Genomic DNA, 27498 nt, shown 5'->3' on the forward strand with positions numbered 1-27498 from the left:
GAAAGTGTACTTACCTCATACTCCCTTCTCTTTGGCTTTTTTCATTTGTACACAAACTTGAGAACCTCTTCTTGAGTTAAGAAGTAGGAAATGACCTTTGCAGAGACCTATAACAGCCTTCTCTCACTCAGGGTTATCATAATTTTGTCAGCCAGTTTTTTCTTGTGGGGTAGGCTGCTAACATGCCAATAGCGGGAATGCATTTGCCACTAACCTTGACAGTCTTGTGCAGACAGATGCCCAGGCTTTGTCTACCTTGTGGATTGTTCCCTCATGATCTCTCACATTTTTGCATAGTGAACTGCCCACAAACAATATATGATTCACTTTTGAATGTAACAGCGTGTGATCAGTAAAACTGATTGAAAAAGTTTCAGCAAAACAGTTTTCCATAGGAAAAAGTATTGATTTGCCATAGTCACATTCCCACGAAACATTTTTATTAACTTTTGATGGGGGAGAACATTGAAATGTGGCGTTTCTATAGTGTTAATACTTTTGGATTTCCTTTTACCCTAAATATACATATTCAGTTATAGTGTATAGTTTTAATATAACGCACTAACCTATTAATATTTCATATACTCAATAGTGTGTGTGAATGCATGTGCATAATATATTAAAAGTTTAAACAAAATGGTGAAGTCTAATTGTAACATTTTGATTGTCCTTGGTCAATTACAGGGTTCTCATTTTGTAGAAAACTTAATATAATTCTCTATTCATTCTGACTCAGCCTCTCTCTCCCCTAAGGGGTGAGGCACAGTATTTACTGTAGGGATAAGGGGGCAATTGGAGGAATTGATACTAGTGCAATCAGGTGATGATTGATCTAATCTAACCATTTTTGATGGTTGTTAATGTTTTCTTCAGTGTAACATCTAGACATTTGTAGACAGCTGTGCCTAACTTGGTTCTGCCATGAGGACCGAGCACACTCATTGGTTGAATGACAATTTTTAGGGCCAGACAGCTTGGCTTTTGTACACTCTTACTTGCGGGCGCACCCTCCAACTCACCTGCCACGTCCTGATATTTTTTAATAGAAAAGGAGGATCCGTGGTTGTTTATGTTCACTCTCGTCACGAGTATCTCGATGCTGCTCCTTGGGGCTCCTCCTCCCCTTACACCCTGTCCATACATCAAGCAGATTTTACAGTATAGTCAGGCTGCTGGTTATCTGGTGAAAGGATGATTCAGCCCACAGTCCACTAAATCAGCCATGCTCATTTACGACTAGTGTTCTCAATTAGTAAGAGCATCTCTCCTAACTTTATCTTGAGTCACCACCCTGGTTTCATCCGGGTCTGTGACAGACTGGACAGACAAGAGGCTTATGAGGCCCACTGACTGGGCTGTCCAGGCCTAAACTCAGCACAGGGTGCCAGGGGTCCTTTCCCCTTGGCACAGCTTGGAAATGCCAGGTCCTATTGCTGGCCTCTAGGCCAGCCAGTAAGTTGCTTCCTTTTTCTTTTTTTTCTCAGCCCTCCATTGAATGACTAGTCTGGGCTTAATGATTCAGCCCCTCAACATAGTTCATTGGGCTTCAATACCCACAACCGATGGGGCCAACCTGGGGTACCTTTAACTTTAAATATCAAAAACTGGCTAACTCAAAACAATAATGGGACCCTGGATCCACTCTTGGAACAAACTCATGGTAGCAACTCCCGCTGTCCCACTGAGAAAGGCGGTGTCACTCCAGGACTTCTCCTGTCGCATTGCTCCCTCCTCTTCTTAGGGCTTGTGTCCCTAGGGCTAGCGGCTTCTCTGAGCCGCTCGTCTAGCAAGTAGACTCTGACTCTGCTCACTTAGCCCTTGCCAGCGTGTCCTGCAGCTGGGTTTCATGCTCCTCCAGCCATGGTCCTGGTCTTTCTCTCCCATCTGCTACCATGGGGCATGTTCTTGTGATGTCTGCCCCAGCGCACTAGCCAGTCTGCACACGGCATGAGCTGGTAAAGTAGGGCAGACGTAGTGCCCAGAGTTCTCTTGTCTGCTTTGCCATCAACCTAGGTCCCAGGGAGTTTAATGGCATCTGCACCCTGCCTCTGGGATCCAGTGGGGGTGCCTCTTGGGGCCTCGCCCTCCTTGGTACTGCTCATCGGGGTATTCCCTGCTACGACAACATTACTTACAGAATTAAGACTTAAAGACTATCCTGTTCTTTACTCCAAGGTTAAGCAGCTTCTACTTGAGGTTTTGTATTTTGTTCTGCTTCCTTTTGCACCCTCTGTTGCTGTACGGGCTGCCCCCCCCACTTCACACCTGGTATAAATTTCCATTCCCTTTCCTCCCTACCCTCCCCTTTCCATATGCAGAGTAGGTGAAACAGCTGATAATCCCCAAACTGGACCGCTATGAACTGTGGGAAACTTGCACTATGCATAGGGTGACCATGTGTCCTGCATTGCCTGGGACAGTCCCAAATGTTGGAGGCTGTCTCAGCATCCCTGCCATTGGAGAAAATTGAAGTGAAAGTCCCTGATTGGTGGGAATCTGCCAACATGTGCCTGAGTCCTGAATGAGGAGTAGGGCACATGTGGATGGGTTTGGACCAGGGTTCCCAGGGTTCAATTTTCTCCAGGGTTTCCATCCAGTGGGCTGCTCTGTGGTCTGGACTCCACTGCAAGTGGAGTCGCTTATGTACTAGAGTCAAAGGCGGGGGACAACACAGGGTGGTGGTCTGGCCTGGCCCAGCCCACTGCTGGAAGCTGCAGGGGGTGGGAGCTATTTGTGTGTGTGTGTCCTGTCTGGCCCTGCTCCTGGGAGATGTGGAGACGGGGGAGGGCAGGGGGGTGTCTTTCCTGCCCAGCCCCGCTCTTCAAAGCCACGGGGTTGGGGGTTGGGGGGAAGTAGAAAATGCACTGTACTGGCGGCCCTGATCCTTGATGCCCCGCCTACCCCTGTCTTGGATTTCACTCAAATAATTACGGTCACCTTAACTATACAGCATGTGACTCCAAGAAGCCTTTTACCTTTGTTGCATCATAGTGAGTCCATTAAGGACACTCAACATCTCCCTTTGAAGACTGCCACTCACTTCAGATTCTTTGCACCATTACTGCTGAGCAGTTCAAATCAATTCCAGCTTTACAACTTAGTATTGTTTGTTGTTTTTGCTGCATGGTCTGGTTTCATAGTTTCATAGTAGTTAGGGGTCAGAAGGGACCTGAATAGATCATCTAGTTTAACCCCCCGCCACTGGTTGGAGCACACGCTGGGATCACATGACGCCAGACAGGTGTTCATCCAACCTCTTTTTGAATTTACCCAAGGTAGGAGTGAGGACCACTTCCCTAGGAAGTTGGTTTCAGATCCTAGCTACCCTGACAGTGAAATAGTGCCTCCTAATCTCTAACCTGAACCTGTTCTCTAGCAGCTTCTGGCCATTGTTCCTCATCACCCCAGGTGCTGCTGGGGAGAATAGGGCTCTTCCTATTTGCTGCTGATCTCCCCTAACGAGTTTGTAGGCAGCCACCAAAACCCCCTTCAGCCTGTGCTTGCTGAGGCTGAACAGGTTCAGGTCCCTCAGCCTCTCCTCATAGGGCCTGCCCTTTTGCCCTCCAACCAAGTGGGTGGCCCTCCTCTGAACCCTCTCAAGGCAGGCCACATCCTTCTTAAAGTGCGGTGCCCAGAATTGGACACAGTACTCCAGTTGAGGCCGGACCAATGTCTCGTAGAGGGGGAGTATCACCTCTCTGGACCAGCTTGAGATGCACCTTTGGATGCATGACAAGGTGTGGTTGGCTTTGCTGGCCGTGGTCTGGCAGTAGCGGCTCACGTTCATCTTGGAGTCAATAATGACTCCAAGATCCCTTTCCGCCTCTGTGCTCACAAGGGGGCAACTCCCCAGCTTGTATGTATGCTGTGGATTCCTTCTTCCCAGGTGCAGCACCCTGCATTTATCTACATTGAACCCCATCCTATTACCATCCGCCCACTTCTGTAGTCTGTCTAAGTCTAATTGCAGCCTCTCTTTCCCTTCGAGCGTGCCTACCTCTCCCCACATCTTGGTGTCATCGGCAAATTTGGACAATGTGTTTTCCACCCCCTTGTCCAAGTTGCTAATGAAGATGTTGAACAATGTAGGCCCCAGGTCCGAGCCCTGGGGGACCCCACTGTTCACATCGTGCCAGGTCAAGTATGACCCATCCACCACCACTCTCTGGGTGCGCCCCATCAGCCAATTTTTGACCCATCCAACTGTGTAGGCATCAGTGCCACAGTCGCTCAGTTTATTAATGAGAATGGGGTGAGAGACAGTGTCAAAGGCCTTCTTAAAGTCCAGAAAGACTACGTCCACGGCGACACCATCATCCAGGGATTTAGTTACCTGGTCATAAAAGGCCATCAGGTTGGTCTGGCAGGACCTGCCTTTGATGAACCCATGTTGATCTCCCCTGGGCATGATCTCCCCTGCTGGTCCCTCACAGATGTGCTCCTTAATGATTTTTTTGAAGATTTTCCCCAAAACCAATGTGAGGCTTATGGGACTATAGTTTCCTGGGTCCTCCTTCCTCCCTTTCTTATAGATGGGGACCACATTAGCTAGTTTCCAATCTCCTGGCACCTGGCCCATGGACCACGATTGCTCGTACAGCCGGGCCAGGGGCACAGCAATGACCCCCGCCAGCTCCCTCAACACCCGTGGATGAAGGGCCCGCAGATTTGAAAACATCCAGCCCTTCCAGAAGATCCCTAACTACTTCTGCACAGACCCGAGGCCTGGCAGTGCTATCCTCAAGATTGCCCCTACCTGTGGTGGGAGAGCTGTCCTGTTCCCTGTCCCAGAAAACAGAGGCAAAGAACTTGTTAAAGATTTCGGCTTTCTCATCTGGCATAGCCACAAGATTACCATTTGGGCCTAACAGGGGCCCTACATTACCCGGTGCCCACTTCTTACTCCCAATGTATTTGAAGAAGGACTTTTTGTTGTCTTTAATCCTGGTCACTAGCCTGAGCTCCACCCCTGCCTTGGCCTTCCTAATGATCATTCTCCACTCACAGGCCAAGGAGGAGTATTCTTCCTTGGTGATAGCCCCTCTCTTCCACCAGGTGTATGCCTCCCTTTTGTCATTCTCAAATGCCTTTGCTGAGCCATGGGGGTTTCAGAGCACTCTTACCCCCCCTTCTTTCTCTCAGGGATTGTCACACTCTGAGCCTGGAGGATCGTTCCCCTTAAGGTATGACCATCCTTCATGGATTCCCATCTCCTCTACCTTTTGGGCCCTCAGTGCCTTCCCCACTAATCTCCTAAGTTCGTTGAAGTTGGCCCTTCTGAAGTCAAGGGCTTTAGTCTTGGTATAAGCCTTCAACACCCTGCGCTGGATGGTGAATTCCAGCAGGCGATGATCACTGTCACCCAGGTGATCAAGGACCTGCAGTCCCCTCACCAGGTCATCCCCAGTGGCCAAGACCAGGTCCAGCAAGGCATCTCCCCTAGTGGGGCTGTGCACCTCTTGGATAAGGTGAAGGTCTTGTATTTCAGCTAGGAACCTACGCGAACGGTCAGACCTGGCTGACTGCTCCTCCCAGCAGATATCTGGGTAGTTAGGTCCCCCATGACAACAACATGCCTAGACCCAACTGCCTCCATAAGCTGTACTGGTTCAGTGACTGGTTCGGGGATCCTGGTTTTCTCTGTTTAAAAATTGCAAATTTTCTGATTAAAAATATAATGCAAAATTCTCTGATTTAAGAAAACCTCAAATCCATGTTTTTCCATGACTAAAATGAAATATCACTACATGTTCAACTGTTACCTGTATATAATGTTTCATTGATAGATTTACAATTTTAAAGCAATTTGGAAGCCTACCAGTGCCTCAATTATTATAATAAAAATAAATTCTAAATACCTATATATTTTGGTGTTTGATTTTGGTTTTTTTTTTATCATGGAAAATCAGATCTCCCGCTACCCCTTCACTCACCAGGACATGGGTCTAGCTGTGGCTGTCCCCCTTGGTGCTTTGTGGCATTAAGCAGCTCTGATATGCCAGTGCCCTGCTCATGCCAGTGCCCCTCACTCCTGATCCGCAGCCCCCCACCCCCAGCCCTACTGGTGCCCTTCACTCCCAACCTGCTCTGGCCTGGGCCATGCTGCACTGGAGGGGCAGGTGTCTCTAAGTGGGCTCTGCTGGCAGCAGTGCAGAGCTGGGCTCGCCAGCAGCACTGAGCACTGCCTCGGACACCCCTGCCCTGCTGCAGCCCCAGTGCCCAGACACCTTCCCCCAGCACCAGCAAGCATCTGCCCCATGCACCCCTTCCACACTTGGGCACACACGCGCACACGTGCACACACATGCAATCCCCTGGATGGTCCCCAAGCCCTGGCCCTCTAACCCCCATAGACTTACCTGTATCCAGCTGCTGGGGCTGCTCCCACCACCCTGCATGGCTGTTTGCAGGTCATGTGTGTGTGAGGGTGCACAAATGCTTGTGGTGCTCCCTGCCTTCGATTACCCTCCCCTCCGCCACTCCTCCCAGCCCCAAGGCTGGCAGCCTGCAAGGAGAAACCTGTGGTTTCCCACGTTTTTCTCCTTTAAAAGGGAAAATCCATGTTTTGCCACAGTGAACTGAAAACCTAGATCCCTGATGATGATGATGAGGTGCAAAGATTTCCACTAGGTGGCATCAGTGTATTGGAATCCTGGACCTCTTTCCAGTAGTGTAACAGTATAATGTAATGAGAAATAGCATACCGTGTGCCAACATCTTTTTTTTTTTTTTTGCCATTGTGTAACACTAGTTTGTAACTTCATCACTAGTCTTCTAGCAGGAATGCTCTTCTGGACTTTTATCCGACCTAGGACTTGGTAATCGGATGCTTAATAAATTATTTGAAGGTGGGGGATGTTGACCAGTAGCCATGCCCCTTGCATCCCTGATTGCCCCAATTTCGTGATCCTGTAGCATTAAAAATAAAATGAAATCTGTTGCAAACAGATTTCTAGGAGGACTAGATGCTGGTTTAGCACCACTCTTGTAGGCAGCACGTTCCACAGGGTAGGGCCCTTCTTTCTGAGACCCAGTCCTTGGATCTAAGAGGTCATGTCTTGGCTCCAGTGGATCAAAATTGCCAAATGTTACACATCAGAAACTAAACAAGCAGCATTCAAAATGGTAGAATGGTGGCTTGCCTTTGTTAGTGCAACACTAGCTTCTGATGTGCCTCACAGATGGAGTCTGCCAGACACTCAATGTGAAAGATGAAGACTACCTTTGAGTAGATTGCACGAGGTTTTTGAAACCAGGACCTCCTGAGCTCTAATCTCTGTTCTCCCATGGGTTGATATCGTGTGCTTTCGGCAAGGCACTATGCTGCACTACCTCTTTGTCTGCCTGTGTTTGGGGATGATGAGGGTTGTTGTGAGGAATGCTTAGTTTGCTCTTTCTGCTGCAGCCCCGAACCTGAGCCCTGCTGACTTCTGCTTAGTAAAGTTTCCACAAAAGCCCTTTCTGTTGCAGTGCCCTGGCAAAGCTCCCAACTGAAATCATTCCCTTCTGCCTCCCTAAATTTCCCCCGGTCTTTCAGTTGGCCTTAGGATGCTGCATGCCCTAACCTAAACTATGATTTAGAAATGTTGTATGCTTTTAACAGTTGCCATGTTCTACCCCAGAAGCAGCTGCATTTTGTTGTTGATTTCGCTGTAAAACAATTCCTGTTTGCAGTTGGGTGTGGAGTGAGCCCTGTTTATATAACCAGTACATTGATAGGCATTTTAAGCTTGAAATGACAGGAAAGCAGTTTCCTAATCCATTTGTGCCTGATGTGAATAACATAGCAATAAATGGAATAACAACATGTTCATGAGAAACAGTTATGTTGCACTGTGTGCTTGGTTTTACTTCTCCTAGGTTAGACTGCTTTATCATGCTGATGGTATTAACCTCTGTACTTAGGGCAAGCTTTGCTTCCTTTTGAAACTGCATGAAGCAGCCAGTTAGGATATTCAGGCCCCAGTGAAAGACCACTGGCTGTAGCAAGCAACTGCATAGGGACAGCTGGAATTAGACCTGGCTAGTAACAAACTTTTTAATTCTGAGAAAAATCAGAGGTTTTGAAATACATGTAATGCCCATGTAGATACTTTTTCCCACATCAGTACCAAAATGTCAGGAAACCAAATTAAAAATCATTGCAGGATGAATCAAAACATTTAATGGTTTCTTACTCTTTTAATTTTTTTAATATAAAGGAAATTTTGGAAACTGTCATAGTAAAGGAAAAAATCAAGTTTTCATTCCAGCATTTTTGTTGTTCCCCCACCCCTCAAAATTGATACCAGTTCAGTGAAGTGTATTTAAAAAGGAACACTGGAGGGGAAGGTTTTAATCAAGAAAAATATTTTCTGTCAGAAAATAGTCGTGACGATTTTCTGACTAGCTTTAGTTAAAATACAATAATAAGGATTTTGCAATAAGGAAACCAATTAAGTGAAAGCTTTCTGACAGCCTCACCTGAAGCCCACTAGGGTCATGCTCGAGGCATCAAGCAGGAGAAAGTTCCAAATGGACCTTCACTGAGACCTGCTGCTCTCCCCAGGCATTGTTATCCCGTCTTAAATGTCACAGGAGATTAAGAGGGGAAAGATGAGCTGCTCAACTCCATGAACCACCAAAGGCTTTACACAAAACTGCTAATCCTTTTGCACTGCACTTAAGTCCAGTTTTCAGAGACTGATCCACCTTTGAAGTTGTTGAATTTTCCTAGGGATTTTAACTGGGTGTTGATGTTGCCAAAGACCTGGCACAGTCATAACAGTCTCTGACACCTTAACTGGTTCCGAAGCGATGAGCATGACCTGAGGTAGTAGGGAAGGGGCCGGGCTGCTTAAACACGCTGATGTGACATAAGGAAGCAGGGACTTACATTTACATTTCCAACCTGTAAGGGGTGAGGGATTGGAATACCTGAGAAGAGACCAGACGTGGAGCAGGAGGGGGTGTAGGGTGGCACGCGGCCAGATGTGGAGCGGCAGCAGCATGGGGAGGTGGGTGGTGGCAGCAACCACTGCATGTGAGCTCCCCCTTACCCCCTGCGTCCGGGCGGCACCTGTGCAGCCCACAGAGGGGTTCAGACTGGGGTCCAGATCACTGCCCAGTGCTCTGCTAGCATCAGTCGAGGCTCTAGTTCTTCACCGCAGTCCTTGCTGCTTGGATCAGAAGCTGTTGCTGTGCATCAGTTGTGCCAAATCTTCACGGTCTAGCAAGCCTTGCTTTGCTAGAATATGGATGACTTATGGGACCCTTAATCTCTTCAGCTTCCTAGACTAACGTCTCATTAAAATTTCACAGAGGAAATTGTGAGTAAAGTAAATAATGAACTCAGCAAGAAGAAATCCTCCCGCCCTCCAGCCCTCTGTGGCACTGTGGAGCCCGTTTGCACAAATTAAAAATGATATTTTTTTCAAAGAATTAAAAATGATATTTTTTTCAAAGAAATTCTGTTTATATGAAATTGGGGCTCTTGATATACTAGCTACTCTGTTCCCTGAAGAGGCTTAGAAACTGTAACATAGACTTCTTGACCAAGCTTTGCAGGTTCCTTTTGGCTTCCCAGATTCACTACATGCTGCTCCAGGCTTCAGAAATCAGTGGAGTGTAATCAGTTGACTCTTAGCTCACCCTTCAGCGCAGTTGGTTCCTCACAAGTTGCCATATGGCTCTTGTTACGTGCACTCACAGATGGGTCGCTGTAGCTAACCCAGTCCAGAGGTTCTGCCTCTGTGCCATTGTGTAGCTCTTTGCGAGAGAGAACAGGATAAGGCAGTGGTTCTCAGTCTTTTGAGTATGACGAGGTGTCTTGAATGTAAAGGCACTCCCCATTACATTTGTAAATTGAGCAGCACTCCATTTCAAAAATGAATTTATTACAGTGATTACTTCCTTGCAGTGGGGCCTGGCATTGGGGGCAAAGGAGCAGCCTGGTAGGGAGAGCCTCAGCCTGCCCTTACTGCTCATCATCTCACTCCTTGCTTGTCTCCTCATGCTTTCTGTGGCACCCTTCAAAAATCTCATGGCACCCTAGGGTGTCTTGGCACCCTGGTTGAGAATCACTGGGCTAAAGCCTCGCTTGCATTGCAGAGTTTTGGTGGCATGGACATGGCTGTGTCAGTGAGGGATGTGCAAAGATCGCACTGTAACCAACATAGTTATGCTTGTTACACCCTAATGTGGATGATGCTGACCCAGCAGAAGAAGGCTGCTGCCATCTGGGGTAGCTGGGAAAAGTTGTGACACAAAAGCTGCACCCATATTGGCTCTAGCACTGCTACTGTTGTGAAAGCCCAATTTTTTCCTGGTGCTCTGAGGCTTGTCCCCTGGAGCAGCAAAGAGGCATGATAACAAGCTGTTCGTGGGGCAGTACGTAGGTTTTTAAGGTATGAAACCAGGGCTTGCGATTTCAAACACAGGCCCAAAGTACAAGTTGGCACACAATACTGTACAGCCTCATTACAATCCCCTGACCCAGGACCAGGAAGGAAGTTGACTAAAAGGTTGTCACCATAGAAGTATTGCCAAACCCTACTGTGCCAAAAATCATGAGATGAGCTCTTAAAAAGTCAAGAGATTGACACATAAATCATGAGATGCTGTTTTTGAAGTGTGTGTGGAGGGGTTATTTGTGAAGGTTTTGCAGGCTGTAGGTGTGTGTTGGGGGTTTGGAGCCCAGGGAGGGAGGGTCCCTGCACACCCTGGCAGGATGTGGGGTATTGTGGGTCAGGAGTGAGAGATGGCAGTAGGGCTGGGAGTGGCTGTGACTTGGGAGTGAGAAGCAGACACACAGACAGCACCCAGCTGGTAACTGAATGGAAAGGGGCAGAGGGAGAGGGAAGGGGTGCAAGCGGGGGGTGGCAAATCAAGACAACCGTGGTGAGCAAGGGAGTGGGGCAAAGGTGAATGGGGCCCCGGGGCTGGGCAGGATCATTCAGAGGTGTGGGAGAGGGGTGTGCTCTCTGCAGCAGCATACACCCCTGGGGGAGCCACGGGGGGCATGGGTCCCCCACGGGGCAGCAGTGGGCTACTTGCTGCAGGCTGGGGCTCTACACCCTGCGCAGAGCCCCAGCCCGCAGCGAGCAGCCGGCCTCTGCCCTGTGGGGAACACCTGCCCCCATGCCTCCCTGGGGCTGCATGCAGCTGTGGGGAGCCACACCCCATTCCCCCGCACCTCTGGATGACCCGGCCTGGGGCCACATTCACCCCAGCCCCTGCTCCTGCCCCACTCCCTACCTCAATGTGGGGGGCCTCAGTCTACTCTCTGTCCCTTTCTTCTCCCCCTGCCCCTTTCCCTCCACTTACTAGCTGGGTAAATCTAGAGATTTGAGGGTTGGATCGGGAGATCGCGAGTCAGAGTTATTTTGACTTTGAAATCCCAAGTCTCGTGATGATTTTGCGACAGTTGGTGTTACTGCCATACTAGTGCTAGTCTATTTGTTACATTGTAATGATGAAAAAATAAATTCTTTTTGATTTTTTGCAGTGAGGTTGTGCTCTATGGGAACAAATATGCCCAAGGCAGGAAGTAGGGGAATCATGGGCCAACAATTTTTTGTATAAAGGGAGGATGTAGATACAATGGTGTTGTAACTTAGCCTCGTTTCACATGGACAAGCTAAAATCAGCAGCATTTTAACTAAGTGATGAATGTCAAGATCAGAGGTAGAGCAGGTTCCAGAATGGATGAAAACAGGCTTGGCAGGCAGGACTGAGTTGCATTTAGAAACTGAATTTTTAACCTATTGCTCTGAGAATTGGCACAACACTTGGTTGATGAATAGCAGAAAGGCTTGTTTTAATAACTACAAACAAGCTACACAACTAAATAACAGGAAAAGACTTTTCCAATATCAAACAAACTATTAGTCCTTGATATTATCTTAGCTGCACAGAGATCTCTACCCAGTGCAGGCAGGAAGCAGTTCTTGTACAGCCTCAAAGCATGAATCCTTCACTTGTTGGCTGGGTGGCAGGATGGCTTCTTGTCTTTTTCGGACTGCACACACTTTGCTGGCAGCTCTGTCTAGTTCTTATACTGTTTTTTCCAAAGCATATTTTCTTGATGGGTTAAAGATCAGGGTCAGAGCAAAGCTGACAGGGTGAAGGGTCATTGTTCTTTGGTTGCGTTATAAATGTTAGCCTTTTGGATCCATCTCTGGTTGTTGTGGGTGAAACTGGCATGCACAAAAACCTTCAATTGCTCTGGAGGTTATTGAGCCCAACACCCTAAACCAGAGCTATACTACTTTATTTAATTGCAGTAGGACTTGATTACTTGAATTGAGTGCGTTATACCATGAATTGTAAGGCACTGTATAGGTTATTGTGATAACAGGGCAGAACCCAAAATATTTTCCAGCTGGCACAGACATCTAGATTGACGAGGGAGCTGATAACAAGGGAGAGGTAATCACTTTGAAAGGGGAACTTATTCATAATCAGTTTAGAATAGTTGGCCAGAGATGAGATTAACTGTATTGTTATGTTTCATGTGGTCCCAGTCATGAGTTTACATTCTTGTGCCAAAGGCACTGATATTATAATTTAGTCATTTACATTTTGCACATAGGTTCAGGCAAGCTCTGTGTCCAGCACTGAGCTGGGGCATTATGTGATTCCCCAACACAGTCAGACTGGAGTGGCTCTGTCTATGGCATGTAGGCAGTCAGTTGGTGGAAATAGCTCACAATCGGAGGCTTCACCTCTTGAAGTGAAGGTAAAGCTGCTTCCTGCAAAGCCCTGTGGAGAGAGGAATTAGTGATTACAAGCTGTTTGTAAACATAGAAGCTCATTGTTAAATCTGTTGCATAAAGTGGTGGATTGCAGGTGGATCGCTACGTTTCTTCTTTCAATTAGCCAATTTCAGAGGGTGGTCACAAAAAACAGTGTGCATGTCTTTCAGAACTATTATTTCAGTGAGTGTTTTGAAGTTTTTGTGGCTTGAGCACTTTTGGGAGATTGTGAATTAGTTTAGAGTTTCTTGAACACTAGATGTGGCATCTTCTCCACCCTTAATTGAAACTTGGGTTATCCCTTTCATGGTGTAAGGCCAATACAATATCTAATCTAAAGCTAGTTACTGTTTTGTGTTAAGAAACCTGGAAGGCTGATGGGGGTGTGTGTGTGTGTGTGTGTGTGTGTGTGTGTGTGTGTGTGTGTGTGGTGAGGATATAATGCCCAGAATATGAAAACTGAAGTGTCTTGAGCAAGTGTATGACTTTGCTGCCTGTAAAATGGGCAAGGTAACTCTTCCCTGCTTCATTTGGGAGGTTGTGTGGCTTAATTCTTGCAAGGCTCTGATACTTGGGTAATAAGTACTGTGGAAATGGTTAGCGATTAGGGCTTGACAGTGCCTGAGACTGAAGTCTTCTGTGTATGCTTGTTTTTGGAAATGGATCTGATCTTTGGCAGAAGTCAATGGTTCTACTTCACTGAAACTTGTATCTGACCAGTCCCGGGAAGTCTGTGTGAGGGAAGCTATATGGGGAAACGCGTAGTGTAAACTGAGGTGGGAGAGAGGTGAGAGAAGCACGTGGAGGATGCTTGTGGGTGAAAGCTGAAGGTTCAAGGCTTCCTGTTTCTCCATGGCTTCTTTTTGATTTAAGTTTTATCTCTTTTCCTGTCAACAGGCAATGAATTTAAACCCAGCATGCATGCTTATTTTGAATAGTGTCTCCTATACAAATCCTATTCTAAAGTACTTCATGTGGGAAAGACCTTAAATGTCCTAAGTACGGGAGAATGTGTATGCGTTCACTTGAGAAGTGAAGTGAGGAGCCATGAGGAGGGGAGATAAAGGAAAGGTGATTCTAACACCGCAAGCTACAAAGAAGGATCTTCCCTGCTCAGTAGCTGGATTGTATGGTGGGACAGAAGAGGCAAAACTACTTGCCTTGCAGCCCAGTAGTATTATGAGAAGCAACTTAAAGGGTTGTAGTGAAAGGTATTTACCATCCTCAAAGAAAGAAGGCTACTTGCACTTCAGCTGAATTGATCTTCCTTCTTACTCAGTTTCTTATTATGGTACCCAGCAGTAAATGAATGCTTGTCTTCTCCTTTCCTGTTGCCTCTTGTATTGGTGTACAGAGAAACTGCAGTGTCTCCTTGTTTTGTTTCTGTGATGTATAAAAAACCTTGTGAAAGGTGGCACTCATTCTCACTCTTTCTTTAGATAAATCAGCAATGTCATGACTTGTCTTTGTTCTGCTGGGAGTCTCCTTTGAAGAACCTGGAGAAGTGGACTGGGAGCTTTCTCAGTCTTTCACTGATGTGCTGAAGCTTTCACACAAGTGTCTTTTTTTCTCTCTCTCTATTGTTTCTTGTTTGTCTTGAGTTATGTTAGTTTTACGAAGGGATAAAGTTGCTTTGAGCACTCAGTATAAAATTGCTTCTCATATCAGTTAGGAGACACTTCCTTCATGCTTGCAACAGCCTTGCTTTGTTAGTTCTTGTGTCACCCGTAGAGTTTGCAAGGACAAACAGACACTTTTGCAAAGAAATAAAAAAGCAGCTGAATACATTTCCTTCTGGTCATCTTTATCCATCACAAAAGAGACCAAAAAAAGACATAAACCTATTTCTCTTTGCCTATCAAGTCTGAGGAAAGTCATTCTCCTCAGTTTGCTTAGCTCACTGGTGTCATTGCACCCAGGGCCCCACCAGGCAACGGCATTTCAAGCCATAGTGAGTCATGACATTTGCATACAGTTCACCCAGAATCCCTGTCGTGCCCTGTATCAGCTTGGCACATATGATTAGCGTGGCCATGCCTGCCAGTGACCTCACAGCTCAGCATAGCTCGTGTGTATACTCCAGATAACACCCTCCCCCCCCTCACAAAGGATTCATGTGCTAATTAGTCCCTGCTCGTGACTGGAATCAGGTGTTCTTGTCACAAGTCCTGGGGTGTTCCAATAATTTATGTGCAGATGAGGTGCAATCTTCTGGTCCATCTTCACCTGGTCCATCTTCACCTTGTGGAGAGCAAGGCCATACTAATCATATGCACCAGGCTGAGAAAAGAGCTGACAAGGATTCTGGGTTTGCAGTGCCATGGCTCACTATGACTTGAAAAAGAGTTGATGGGGACTATGCTTAATGGGCACTACCCATATGCCTTATTCAGATGTGTTGTACTAGCCTATCCTTGTGGTAGGTTCTCATCAGCATTGAAAGCCCGATCTCTGCCTTAAAGGCAGAGAAAGAAATCAACAGTGTTGGGGTTTCAGGAGTGGAGGAGGGAGACCCAGAGCTCAAAACAATGGCAGTGGTAGCGAATAAGCATGAAGTAGAAAAAGAGTGGAAGAGTCTAAATGAAGATCTGGAGACAGGTGGAGAGTGGATGAAGGTGGAAAAGAAAGGAAGATAGTGACAGTGGAGGCAATAACGACAAGAGTGAGGACACCAGAAGGAAGAAAGGAGCAGAGGAAAGTGGGAGACGGTGGGAGCAGCTGGAGAAGGTATGTTGGGCAAGAAGCAGAGGATGGCGGGAGCATGAAGGCAGACTAGCCCACTAGGAGTGGCACGGTAACAAAACACAGAAGTTGAACTGAAAGAAACGAGAGGAGCAGAGGCTGAAGATAAAGGCACCTTTAACTGGTGATAGGAGGCAGATGAGATTGGCGATGAATAGATATGATTTCCTGGAAAGGGTACTGTTTGAGATTTTGGAGGTGCAGAGAGATTATGTCACCAGCCTGATTGCTTTCTCGAACTGAAAGACTTGGAAATCGACTTACTAGGATGGAGAAGGGTATGAGAACTTTTGGAAGAAATATGCAGAGAAATGTAGGAGGAAGGAATTGAGAGAGAAAATTCATAGGGAAAAAATCAAGTGAGAATGATTATAGTTCAAATGTACATTGACTTACTAGAGACAGAAGACATAGAAAAATGTATGGAAATGTACATCCAAAGGGTCATGTCTGTAGAAAAAGTAAGGGACAAATATGGTATCTGGACAGGGTCTTGGAGGGCACAAGTAGTGTTACAAGCAGATGAGTGGAGCCCAGGTGGGGTGCTGCACCTCCCATCAGTGATCCAGATCAGGACACACTGGGCTTTTATAATGTACCATGGGCAACCAAAATAGTGCAACAAATGCAGAAAAATGGGGCACCTCTCTTCACACTGCCCCCTCACAGTGTGCTACAGATGTGAAGGGATGCGACATAGAGCAGCAGAGTGCTAGGAGTCTCTAAACTGTACTATTTGTAAAGGAGAGAGACACTTGTATCAAAGATGCCCCAGAGCCTTTGCAAGTATAGTCGGATTCCCTGAGGAACAGCAAAACCCAGAGGAGGAGAGCAGAAAAGGAGGAATTGGACACTGAGGTAGAAGTGGTGGAAGAAACACTGCAGAAAGGTGATTGAGGCAGCACAGGAGGAGATAGGAGATAGACTAGAAGGGAAAGTAGAAACAGCAAACAGCTCAGACATGGAGGTGGGGGTGGGAAAGAAAAAAGACACCCTACAGACAGCTGAAGTGGGGATAGAGCAAGAGAAAAAAACAGAGACAGTCTAGAAAAAGAAAGAAAATGCAGGGGCTGAAGACTAGAAAGAAGAAACCTGATAATGAGGGAGGTGAGTCAGAAGAAGAGCCACAGAGCAGTTTCCTGCTGTTAACCCCTCTGGGCTTCAGCCTGGATTGGAAACCGGGAGGTGGGAACATGCAAGCCTTTCTAAATGTGAAAGTAATCAGCAGCTTGCAAAGGCTACTGGAATACAAGTGAGGAAGGGGAAGGAGCCGACCACCCCAGCAGTAGCACAGATGAACCTTAGAGGGACAGGTGCACTCAACTCCAAGCATGGATGAAGGGACAGGAGCACTCATTTTAAAATAAGCATAAATGACATTGACAATAGTTTCACTTAACATCAGGAGTATGTTAGCAAAGAAAAGATGGGAACAAATTGAATCACTATTTAACCAAGTAAGAGGAGACATAATCTGTGTACAAGAATGTGGTCTACTAGGTGAGAAGGATTATAAACACTTTGAGGAAAGGCGAAGGTGGAGACCATCCTGGTGGTCAGGGACAAATAAGAACAAAGTGGCAGGGGTAGCGATATTATTCAAGAATCTAGACCTGAGAACAAAGCAGGTAGAAGAAGTCATTGGTAGCCGATTGCAATGAATGATACTATTAGTCAGGGGAACAGAACCAGAAATTTTCAGTGTATGCACTACTGAAGAGGGAGGGAAGGAATGCACTGCTTAGAAAGCTAGTGGTTTACATGATTGAAGGGAGACCGTGTACAATAGCAGGAGATGTCAATCGTATAATCAAAGTGAATGACAGAACGGGAGAAGGAGGAAATGGAGCTTTAGATGGTTCATCAACTATAATAAAAGAAGAGTCACTAAAAGATGTGTGGGCAGGGGAGAAAATTTTCACTACAACAGACCCCAGTGGAAAGAAATGATTAAGAATGGACTTTGTGTTTGTATCAAAGGAAATGGGAATAAAGAAGAAAGAAACCATACATGTGGCTTTTAGTGATTACTAGGTGCTGAAGATGGAAATGAGTCTTGGTAAGGGCCCCAGGAAAGAGAAGGGACTGTGGAAGTTAACTGTGGAGCTGTTACAAGATGAAAAGATATGTCAAGCATACACGAGACAGTACAAGGGATGGCAAACACTGAAGAAATATTTTGGGAGTACCAGAGAATGGTGGATGATAATGAAAAAGAGGATGGGAGAATTTTTCAGGAAGTACAGGTATCCCTTGCTTCATGTTGCACATGTATTCCTGGAAAACAGTGCATAACTCGAATTTGCATAAAGGGAACCCACTTTACAATGTAACAAATAACGACATGTTCCAAGATCTCAACCGTACTGACCCCCAAACCCATTTTTACAAGACAATTTTGGTACTCACTAATAGCAGGCAGTACACGCAAGCTCAGGGTGCAGTCACAATGGGGATGGCAACTACAGAAACACGTGTCGCAGACAACGAGCAAGGAGCAGAGATTCACACAGGAGACTATTTTGGTGCGTGTCACTCCCACAATGCACCGCACAAAGCAGCTGGCTGTGGGCTTCCACCACACTGATCGCATAAGAGTGAATTTACCTCGCATATAACAAATTTTTGGTATAAAAAGGATCATCTCATAAGAGCGAATTCGCACATACAGAACTTACATAAAGCTAGGGAAACCTGTAAGGCTGAGGATGCATAGGGAAAAGAATGAAAGAGCTAAGAGAGCTGCAAAGAAAGATGCAAGAACTGCTAAAGGAAGCTGCAGAAGGAAGACAAGTTCAAGAAGAGCTAGAAGAAAAACAAGGCAAGAGTTAGAAACCTGGTTTAAAAGAAAGATGAGAGAAAAAATGTTCTTAACACAAGAACCCTGGGTGGGAGAAAATGAAGAGTGGTCCCCATACTTTTCAGCCAGAGCAAAGGCGGCAAAAGGAGAGCTTAAAGCAGTGCAGGAAGGAGAAGCCCATATGGCAAAGCAGGAGGAGGTATTGGAGGTGATGAGAAGATTTTATGAAGAGCTAGACCAGAAGAAGAACATAGACAGGAAGAAGATGAAGGACTTCTTGAAAGAGATTGACAAGAAAGTTGAGGTGGAGGAAGCAAGCCTCCACAACCCTGATGGAGGGGGCCCCCAACTGCCAGGGCTATGGGGCCAGGGACCTGGGCCCATGGCTCTCTCCCCTCTACCTCCCACAGGAGGCGGTGGCTGCTGAAGCAGAGCGGAGCCTGGTTCCCCGCCCTGCTGCCTGTCTGCTGCCGGCTTGGGCAGGGGGTGGCCGGCCCCTCACCACTGCGCACACTCCCGAGGGGGCAGCGATGGGTTGCACCCACTGGACTGTGGAAGCCTCGGGAGAGGGCAGCCAGTCCCCACCCCTGCCCTGTGCACAGATCTGTGGGGCCTGGATCCCCCTTTCTCTTGTGTATGCAGAGGTGGGGAGCCAGCTCCTCCACTCCTTTGAGCCCCGGCCAAGCTGCCCATGGCCCCATCCTGCTCCCTGTCTGGTCTCTGTGGCCGCGCATTCCAGCCCTGGGTCCCGTGCACCACCCCGATGGGCAGCAGCCCCAGCCTTGCCTAACTGCCTCTCTCACTAAAGGGCCTCAGTCTCTGCCTCCCCATGCCCCACTGACTTGCGGGAGCTGCTCTCTATATACGTGCACATGGTGCCCCCTGCCTACCTGCCCTCCTCCAGCTCCCTGCCAGCCCCTCGCAGGCTGGAAGTCTGCCAGCTTGCAGCGAACTCTTTGCAAAACTGCAAAATCCACAGTTTCTCTGGTAAAAATGAGAAATCCACATTTTCCTCTGGTAATGAGTAAAATCCACATTTTTCTCCGTTGCCTGTGGGAAACAGAAACCCCAGATCCCTGGTGATCAGAGGGTCTCTCTCTCACATCCCAGAGAGGAAAACAAACATTATTACAGCAAACTTAGAGTTAATCAAAGTATATGACAGAGTGGATCATGATTACATATTTGAGGTGCTAAAAAAAATGGGGCTCCCCAAAAAATTTATATGTTGGGGATATGGTTATTGTATAGAGATGTAGAGAGACAAGTTCAAAGTAATGGACACCTAAGCGAGGCCTTTAAAATCCATGCAGGGGTGAGGCAAGGGTGCCCCGTTACCACTACTATTTGTGTGCAACATGAAATGGTTAGCACAAAGAAAAAGAAAAGACAAGGTCATTAGCAGTGTAAAGATACTGGAAAGGGGTGAGGTAAAATGTGTACTATACATGAATGATATAAATGTAGTAGTGAAAGATTTTCAATGGAAAGGGTGTTAAAGCATAGATCACAGTATGGAGAAGCAATGGGCTAAACTAAATAGGTCAAAAAGCACAATAGTGGGAGTGGGGAACTGGAGGGACTTGGAGAAACTGGGCCTTCAAATAAAAGGGAGAAATCAGAGTGCTAGGGATCCCAGCGGTTGCCGAAGGGAAAGGTAATACAGCATGGGAAAAGCTGACAACAAGGCCACTGCAAATACTTTGGTGATAGTCTAGAAGGGCATTTTCCTTTGCTGGAAAAGTGGCAGCATTTAAGGCTGTATTACTGTTGATTATTGTATATATGAGAATTGTATTCCCACTAATGTGGCTGCAGACAGCAAAAGTACAGAGGGAAATATGTGCGTTCTTCTAAAATACCAAAAAAGAAAAGTTCTCTAGAGCCAAATTGTACAAAGCAAGTGAAATGGGACGGGGGCTTCCAGATTTAGGATTGTTGTCTATACAAAATATGCAAGTAAGGTATGCATGGTGGTAATGAAGGAAGAGGGGAAGCAGCGTGTATCACCTGATTTCATACAGCTGAAATTTTGAGGAAATGGGGAGTATATGACGAGTCCATGGGCATGGCAACCACAAATACCTTACATCAGGCTGGAGGTCCTGAAGGATCATAAGAAACTGATGAAAGTGATAAGGAAGAGAGACAGGATGGTGCCAGTAGGAAACTTCACAGGACAAGTGAAGAAGATGTGGGGAACAGTTGTGGGCAAACCACTGAAAGGTGAACGTGCTGACCTAGTGTCATGCATGGTTGTAAGAAATATCTTGCTGGTGAGAGAAATGCGACGCAGATGGAGCTTGACAAGCTCATCAAGGTGCCAAAGGGAGAGGTGTGTGGAAGAAGAAACAGTGGGATGTGTTTTTGGGAGTGTACATATGCAAAGTGGGTGTGGGAAAGGATTTGTTGCTTTCTGAGTATCACCAAAATAAACCTGTCATTAGCATAGAGATGGTACTATATAGACTCATACCAAAGAAATCAGAAGAATCGTTATAAAGGACTTTAGTAGCACGTGTTAAAACTAATTTATGGCAAGTAAGGAACCTCTGGGTGGTAAAGGACTTAGCACTGAGAGTGCCTGAAGCTGGGGCTTCATGAATTGAAATACTACATAGATTGGGACAAGGAAGAGATCAGAGAGGAAGAGGCTGAGGAGAAGTGAAGGAAAAAGGACTGGATGCACGTTTCAGTAAACCAGAAGAGAAGACTGATGGGGAGGGGCAGAGAGTTTCAGGTGGTTACTGAGATAACAGTTTTTTTCATTGGATTCTCTATGAAGAAAGAGTTCTGTAAGTGTTTGTTTTTGTGGGACGTTGATGTATGTTTAAGGGTTTAAAATCTAGCTGTGTGTTTTTGATAATGTAGTTGTTTCTGTGTTATGAGGTCTTGGTAAAACAAGACTGCTCGATAGCTTTGTAAGTATAGGGTGATAAGTGTGTTTTTAATGAAATAAAAAAGAAAAGAAAAAAGGTTCCCAACAACACTGTTTCAGCTAAGATCAAGTGATCAGCTGAAAGCCTGATCAGTGCCTTCAGAGCAGACAACAGAGCTGTTGATAGGGATCAACAGAGCATTGGGGTGTAAGGAGTGGAGGGGGAAAACCCAAACCTCAACACAATGGCAGTGGTGGCAAGTAGCCAGGAGGTGGAAAGTGAAATGAAGAGCAGGAAAAAAAAAAAGTCTAGAGACAGATGGAGAATGGACAAAGGTGGAGAAGAAAGACAATGAAGAAGATGGGAGCAACAGCAGAAATAGCAAGGACAACAAAGGTAGCTGCAAAAAAGGTGGCAGGGAGAGGAACAAGGCCAGAGGGAAGATGGGAGCAGAGGAGAATGGCAGATAAAGCAGGAACAGCAAGAGAGAAGGTATGTTGGACAAGAGGCAGAAAGCAGCAGGAGCACAGCCAAATGTTAGTCCACCAGGATTGGCACGGCGGGAAGACATGGAAGATGCACCAAGAGGTGTCAGGGAGGATGTGTGGATAAAAGCAACATCAGTTGCTAATGGGATGCAGGTGGGATTGACAATGAACAGATATGAGTTCATAGAAAAGGTACTGTTTGAGATATTGGAGGTGCAGGTGAAACATCTCACCAGCCTGATTGCTTTCTAAACAGAAGGACTAGGGAGTTTACTTACTGGAACAGTGAAGGGCATGACAAATTTTGGAAGAAACATGCAGAGGAATGTGGGAGGGAGGAATTAAGAGGGATAAAATTTATAGCAGGGAAAAAGCCAAGGGAATGAGTGTTTATAGCAAGAATGTATATGGGTTTATTGAAGGCAAAAGACAGAAAGGTGGGTGGAGTTGCATGTGCCAAGAGTAATGCGTGTAGACAAGGTGCGGGACAAATGATGGTATTTAGATGGGGTCATGAAGGGCATGAGTTGTGTTGAGAGCAAATGAATGAAGCCCAGGATGCGTGCAGCACCTGTCTCTGACCCAGCTGGGGCCCTGCTGGGTTTTATAATCTACCATGGGCAACCAAAGCAATGCAGCAAAAAGGGGAACCTGTCTGCACAGTCCCCTCATGGTGCGTTACAGATGTGATGGGAGGGGATGTAGAGCTGCCGCCTGCCTAAAATACACTGGGGGAGGGGGCACCTATTCTGCAAGTGTCCCAAAATCTATACAAGCAAGGTCAAACCCCCTTAGGAATAGCATGAATCAGAAAGGGACAGAAAGAGAAAAGGAGGCAGAAAGTGAAGTAGAAATGGTGGGTGAACCAATGTTAAAACAAGCAAGGGCAGACATAATCTGCCTTCAAGAATGTGGGTTACTGGGGGAAAGGGATGATTATAAGCGAGGGTTACCATATTTCCAGTATAAAAAAAAAAAGGACGCCTATGGGGGGTGAGGGGTGTGGTGGGCCAGTAGGGGGCGCTCCTGCGTTGAGCCGCCCACCTCCCTGCGCCCGACCACCTTCCAGGCTCCGAGTGCCTCCTTTAGGGTGCCTCCCGTCCGGCCGACCCCTTCCCTGGAGCACACCCGCTAGCCTGGGGTCCCGCTGCCACCATCCAAGGCTCTGGACTCACTTCTGGCTCTGCGCGCCTTGGAGAACGCAGGCCTGATCGTCCAATGGGTACTAGATCCAATACAAGCACTTGGGGCACTTCCCCAAGTCAGGGGCTTATTAGGAAAGTCTCCCTTAGTCCACAGACCTAAGGGGCCTCCTTGGCATAATTTAGACCCACCCCTCAATAAGTCTCCCACACCGGTCACAAGGAGAACTTTATTGATTACAGGGGGTAGGGTGAAAACAGGGTAAAAGGTAGAGCAGTATCATAGAAATCTTACAGGAATATCAAAGGAATCCCATTGAGCAAACCAGGGTGGCTGAGGTAGCCGTTTAAACGCATCTGAGTTACTGAAACTAAATATCTAATCGGATCTTTAGTAGCTTACTCACTCTCATCGTCCAGAGGTGGTTGTTGTTTCCTCTGGAGGCAGGGCACTCTTGGAGCATGCGGTGATGAGGAGAGAGCCAGGCTCAGATTCACCTGGATGACCGCATGGCTAATGGCTGCCTCCCCTTCTTCTTGGACCGAGCCCTTAAATAACCTCTCTGACCTCAGCAGCCCGGTCCAGTCGAAGCTGCCAATACTGGCCACAAACCGACCAATCTCCCAAAACATCCCTGGCTACCTGGGCCCGCGCAGGGCCGGGTCTTTCCCCCCTGCCCAGGTGACTAGAGCATCCGCCTCCCAGGCGCCAGGCTTTTGTCATGCAGACCAGGTGGGAGATCCCCACCCTGAGGAATGAAACACCAGCCTCCCAGGCTGGCTGAGACAGGTCTCTGGAGAGGGGCACCAACGGTGGCATTTCTGCCACAAGGGGGACAAGAGGAGAGAAGGGCATATGATTGCAGGGGGAGGGGAGGCAGTGATATGCCCATGCCCTGCCTTTGCCCCTCATTTCTAAGCCGCTCCCCCCCCCCCCCAGCCCTGCTGGTGCCCCTCACTCCTGACCCACAGCATCCTGCCCCCTCCCAAGCCCTGCTGCCCAAGTAGCTCTCACCTGCATGCTTGTGCACACACTTCCTCTCTCTCTACCTGGCAGCAGTTTGCTGGGGCCCGGGTGTGGAGCACATGACCCCCAACAGCCAATCACCTTGCCTGCTGCTCCTGTCCCCAAGCAGCCAGCCTGGAAAAGCAGAGGCAGAGCAAAAACCTGGATATTTGCTCACATTTCAAAAACCCACCGGGACACGAGGACAGGGGGCCAACCTGGACCCTTGTGTGCCACCATGTGCCTTGTGGCTGTTGCCCTGTGTTGAAAGTCCCTGAGGGGCTCATTATTGGCTGCAGCTGTGGCCTCCAAGCTCTAGGCAACACCAAGTATGCAAGCTTCTTACTCTTGGTCCCATCTAGGCTCTGGCTCCAGGTGGAGCCCAGTTTCCTTCTTTAAGCCCTGCCTGGGGGATGGGTGCATGGGGAGTGCATCTAGTGCCACTTCCCCGCCCTGCCTGGGAGCGTGGCGTGCAGCCTGTCTGTGGGCCCATTGCCTCCCACCAGTTTACTCAGGATCCCATGGACCATGGGGTGCCTCAGCAATCATTACCTTGGTGATCATTGCCCCAATGAGTGTGGGGCTAAGCCAGGTCCCTGCTACACATGGGCTGTAGTACTGAGAACATAAGAATTGCCATTTACTGGGTCGTACTCTAGGGGGTATGTCCATGCTTAACAGCACTCAAGTCTATGCTTCCAGCACTAGGTGAGCCCCCTTTAGCGACCACCACCTAGTGTATGTTCAGATCACTCTGCAGCCCAAGCATCTGGGGCTCGCCTACTGGCACTTCAGCAACAGCCTGCTGGAAGACGTGGGCTTTGTGGGAGTTCCCACCTTCCGGGAGTTCTGGCCTGCCTGGCATGGGCAGCCGCCAGTCTTTTCCTCAGCCCAGACATAGTGGGGCATGGGGAAGGTATGTCGGGCAGTACTGTTACCGCTACACTGTGGGGCACACCTGAAAACAGGAGGTGGCTAGAGAGCAGCTTGAGAAGGAAGTGCTGGAGCTGGAGAGGCACCTGGTCACAGACCCAGACAACCCATCCCTCTGTTGAGACTGTTGGGAGTGGTGTGAAGAGTTCAGAGCTCTGGATGACCGATGCGTCTGTGGCATGCCCATCTGCTTGCATGTCCAGCTCCATCAGGAGATAAACTGTAGCAACCGCTTCTACACCCTGGAGAAGAGGAGGGGTGCCAAGAAGTACATCGCTTGTCTCCTAGGAGAGGATGTCATCCCCCCCTCGCGGATCTCAGCGAGCTGCGAGAAAGGGCAAGAACTGTCTACACAGAGCTGCTCTTGTCGTATCCGACCGACACCGACGCCTGCCAGGTTCTGTGAGAGAGACAGCCACAGGTCAGCATGGGCGACTGGGACCTCTCACCCTGACCAAGCTCTTGGATGCCCTCCATCTGATGCCCACTTAACAAAACATCAGACATCGACGGGCTGACCGTGGAGTTCTGCGCCTTCTGGGATGTCCTTGGCCTGGATCTCGCTGGGGTCTAGGCTGAGTCTCCCTGTCATGCAGGAGGGCTGCCCTAACCTTGCTGCCCAAAAAGGGGGACCCCCACAACCTGAGGAATTGGTGCCCAGTCTTGCTCCTCTCTATGGACTACAACGTCATAGTGAGAGCCATCTCATTGTGCCTGAGGTCTCTGCAGGCGGATGCGATTTACCCTGACTAGATGTACACAGTTCCAGGGTGCTCCCAGTTCTCTTCCCTGTGTGATAACAGCTAATGTAGAGCCCATCATACTGCAGGTATTGTTTGGGTTATTTTTGCTCAGCTGCATCACTTTACACTTATTGTGCAGTGAATTTCATCTGCCATTTAGTTGCCCATTGGTCAGTCATGCCAGATCCTTCTAAGGTTCCTTACAGTCCACGTTGGTCTTTACCACTTCGTATAATTTTGTGTCATCCAAAAGTTTGGCCATATCACTACTCACGCCCTTTTCCAGATCATTTATGAATATATTAAACAGCCCAATACAGATCCTTGGGAGCCCTGCTGTTTACTTCTTTCCATCCTGAAAACTGACCGTTTATACTCGCTCTTTGCTTTCTATAAGCCAATTTCTAATCTGCAAGTGGACATCCCCTGTAATCCTGTGACTACCTAACTTTGTTAAGAGCCTCTGATATGGGAACTTGCCAAAGGCTTTTCAGAAGTCCAAATATATTATGTCAACTGGATTACCCCGATTCACCTGCTTACTGACACCCTCAAAGAACTCCAGTAAGTTGTTGAGGCATGATTTCCCTTTGACAAAGCTGTGTTGATGCCTCCCCAGCAAGTCATGTTCATCCATGTGTTGAACAATTCTTTTTTGCTATTATTGTTTCTACCAGATTTCCAGAAACAGAATTTAGGTTCGCTGGCCTGTAGTTCCCTGCATCCCCTGTAGAGGCTTTTTAAAATATTGGAGTCACATTGGCAACCCTCCAGCCCTTTGGTACTGAGGCTGTTTTTAGTGATAGATTGCATACTGCCATTGAGCTCGGTAATTTGTGCTCTGAGCTCCTTCAGAACCGTAGGGTGAATGTCATCAGGTCCTGGTGATTTCCCACTGTTTAGTTTATCAATTTCTTCTCTGACCTCATCTATTGAAACCTCAGTTTGGGTCAGTTCTACTGATTTGTCCCTCGGTAAACATTTGTGATTCCCTGTTTGAGAATGAAGATCAGTTACCTCCATTTAAAACTGTCTAAATAATCAGATGAAAGTGTGTTTAATTTTTGGAGTACTGAAGTGTTCATGATTTGTCTTAAATCAGTCATTGGTTTTTGAGAGAGGTAATTTGGTTTGGGTCACAACCATTGTGACCCAGATGTAGGTTTGGAAACAAACCTGGGTTGATTTGATTTCCCTTAAGCTAGCTCAGCATGTGCATTGTTGGTATAACGGTTTCTTGGCACACGTTAATATTGTCCAGCAATTTTTTCTTTCTCATTCAGTGGGAAACTTGCAGCAAGTTGGAAAGTTTTGAAATGCTGACAACAAATATGTCCTCATTCCTCAACTCACTTTGCTGCATATGAGTGCAAAGTTTGCTTCCACAGCAGTAGAAAGACATTTCTGATGACAAAGAATGTATAGCAAAAGCCAGATGAATTTAGCTACATATTTCTCAGTAATGTTTAACTTGTGCTGATCCATTTGTTCAGCTGACATCTGGATTCTTTTAGGCCATTCTTCAGAGCCTGTCATTCACATGCCATGGGACAGCACATGTATTCCAGTTGTGTAGAGTGAGCAGTGTTTCCAGGCTCCAATAAGAGGCAACCTCATCTGGTTTTACTATAGAAAGATGCTGTATTTCATGGAAAAAGAATTATGCTGCCCACTAAAATGGCACCTGGAAGCACTATTGCAGTCTAAGATCTCTTTTTATAAACCCTATCTTTGAAGGCATTGTAGCTAGCAATGCAAAGCTGTGGATAATAATGACTTGCAGGGGTAGGGAGTGTACATTTCATCTCATGTGTACGAAAGTAGATTGTACCTACCAGACATGGTGAGTTCAGGAGTCTGATCAGTTTGACTGTGTAATGCTGATGCATCAGTGACCTGGATTCTACGTAGTCATTCTGCTGCTTGGTATGAAGAGTAAGATGGTGGTGAGGAGGGAACATAGAGTCTAGGAGTGAGTAAGGAAATTATTCTGTCATACAGGAATTAATGTTTCTTCCTGTATTCCCAAGC

The 27498-nt window shown here is 47.2% G+C and overlaps 1 protein-coding gene across 1 annotated transcript in view; it reads left to right on the top strand.

The window, feature by feature from the left end:
* Positions 1-27498, top strand: part of DCPS (decapping enzyme, scavenger) — a 76450-nt gene that overhangs the window by 9190 nt on the left and 39762 nt on the right. The gene's annotated exons all lie outside the window — the stretch shown is intronic.

Source organism: Alligator mississippiensis, chromosome 16 (assembly GCF_030867095.1).
Source record: "Alligator mississippiensis isolate rAllMis1 chromosome 16, rAllMis1, whole genome shotgun sequence".
Classification (NCBI taxonomy): domain Eukaryota; kingdom Metazoa; phylum Chordata; order Crocodylia; family Alligatoridae; genus Alligator; species Alligator mississippiensis.